Genomic DNA, 2717 nt, shown 5'->3' on the forward strand with positions numbered 1-2717 from the left:
ACCCCAGTTCATGGGTTTGATAAAGCTTCATACTTGCTTGCATTCCTTGGAGGTTTGCGCGCTCAAACCAAAATGATGATAGATGTCTCGGCTGGAGGTAGCATTAACAGAAAAACAGAAGATGAGGCATACAACTTAATTGAAGAGATGGCTCTAAATGAAGTGGCGTAGAGTGAGAGGGGAACGCAAAAAGGAAGACTATTACATCTTCCTACTGAAGATGCTGCAGCAGCACAAAATCACCTCCTCAGCCAGAAATTGGACAATTCGCTAAAGGTGGTCTCTGAACTTCCTCGGGGGCTCAGAAATGTTTCCTAGGCACAACAACTTTGCAATTTATGTGGTGGTGACCATATTAATGGTCAATGTGCATTTACAGAAGAGATGCAGCAGGACGTGAATTATATGGAGGCCCAATTTCAGTACAAACAGGGAAATTTCAACCAAGGTAACTCTAACCAAGGTTGGAAAAATCATCCAAGTATTCGGCAAAGCCAAAATGCTTCTTCTAGACAAAGAGGAAACTTTCGGCAGCAACAACCATTACCTCTGTGGCAGCAAGTGAGTAATTTGACTGAGTCTGTTAGGGCCTTGAGTAATCGATTTGATGACTTCTATAAAAGATATGAGCAGCAAGTGAATAACAATCAGGCCAACTTTAAATCACTGGAGTCACAGATTGGGCAGCTGGCAACAAGGATAGAGATTACAGAGAAAAACCAGTTTAGGGCTAGCACTGAGGCTAACCCTAAGAGGGAATGCANGATTATTACAAGCCAGAGTGGNTGGGACGCAGANAGTNAGGATGNTTGGGAGGAAGATATTNAACCATTCCATGTTNTGAGNAGTGAAGAAGAGGAGACGTTAATGGGTGAATTCTTTGAACCCATGAGCAGTGAAGATGAAGGAGAGGAGAATTACAAGGAAAAAGAAGTTGGTGAAGTGACTGTGTTACNTTTAGAAAATAAGCAGATTCCTCCCCATTCANAAAGAATCAAAATTAACAAGGAGGATGAAATGGAGCTTACTGATGAAGAAGAGGATCTTGTTGTTCACCCACAAAAGAGTAATTATCCTCCTAAAGCTAAAGATTCGGGGTGTTTAACATTGTTATGTTCCTTGAATGATTGGAAAGGGGAAGCTATGATAGATTCTAGATGCAGCATTAATTTAATACCCACGGAACTGTTGAAGGAAATCGGAGGACTTGTGTTGAAACCCTCTGATTTGACTATAACAATAGCAGACAGTTCTAAAAAAAGGCCAATGGGAATGGTGGAAGATGTTGTTGTGCGAGCAGACTATCTTGAGTTTTTAGCAGATTTCATTGTCATGGATGTTAAAACAGAGGATGAGCATCCTGTGATTTTGGGGCGACCCTTCATGGCAACATCAAAGATGTTTATTGATGTTCATGATGGAAGAATAATGATGAGAGATTTGAATTATCTATTTCTCTATATTGGCGGTGAAGGGGATGAGATCAAGACAGTAAAAAGAAAAACATTCGAGAAGCCAGATGTGAATGAAGAACAAGAAGCGAGCATAACAGGTAATGATTTTTTTGACAGCTGTTGTGTTTTGCAGGTGCCTGAGAATAAAGGGAGAAGAACCATTCATCCAAGATCAAAAGAAGATCCATTCCTACCAGGGAGCAAAGTGAGATTTAAGAAGAAGGGATGGATAGTAAAGGAGTTGAAGGAAAAAGGAATAGTGGAGATTCAAAGACCATATTCAAAAGTGATCAAAAAGGTGGACCAAAGAAAAATGAGCCGGTGGGATGATGACGATCCCAACGTGAAGAAGAAGAGCTGAATTTGTTGGAAATCAAATTTTGTATTTTTATGAACAATTTTCTTTTTCAGTCTTTTCTTTTATTTTGGTTGGAACATGTACTTTTTCAATTTGCTGAACAATTTTTGGATAACATCTACTGAGGGATGCTAAATTTTTGGTATCCACTGAAGGATATCCGGACGGTACACCTACTGATGGCTAGGCATGGTGTATGAATGAATTTTGTGTGAGGAAGCATTTGTGTGAGATTTTGAGCTCCAGAGTTTTTATTGTTGCATGTATTGTTCACAGGAAAACATGGATGATATTGCTTTAATCTTGATGATTGATTGAATTGCATGTGAATGTCATATGATCAAGGCCATTTTTAAAACCCTTCTCTAGCCAAATTTTCACCCAAAGTGTTTGAAATATTATACCCTTGTTGAACCTTAGCCTTAAACAGTATGTGAACCCTTGTTTTGAAATTATTTATCTTGAGTTTGGATGAGCTTTATTGTATGAAATGAAAAGGTTCAAGTTTGGGGTTGTACGGGGGAAAATTGAAAAAGCAAGTGAAAAGCATTGAGCTCAAATATTGTGAAAAGAAAAATTCATGAGAAAAAGAAAAGAAAAGAAGAAAAGCATGAAGAAGANCTCAATGCAAAAGAAAAAGAAAAGGGAAAAGTTGGGAATGAGAAATTTTGGTGAGAGAGTTGTGCTTAATTGTTGAATATTTTGATAGTTCTCTTGACTCAAGGGTTTTTCATTCTAGAAAAACCAATTTTTCTTGTTAGCCCAACCTCATTACAAGCCTTGAAAAGTCCTTTTGATAACATTTGCATGTAAAGATGTTGATTGTTTGAGATGAATGGCAATTTTGTTTCATGCGACTTGTGAATAATTGAGAGTTGGAGTGTCACCTTAAACACTTGAGTGAT

The sequence above is a fragment of the Vigna radiata genome, unplaced genomic scaffold (genome assembly GCF_000741045.1).
Source record: "Vigna radiata var. radiata cultivar VC1973A unplaced genomic scaffold, Vradiata_ver6 scaffold_131, whole genome shotgun sequence".
Classification (NCBI taxonomy): domain Eukaryota; kingdom Viridiplantae; phylum Streptophyta; class Magnoliopsida; order Fabales; family Fabaceae; genus Vigna; species Vigna radiata.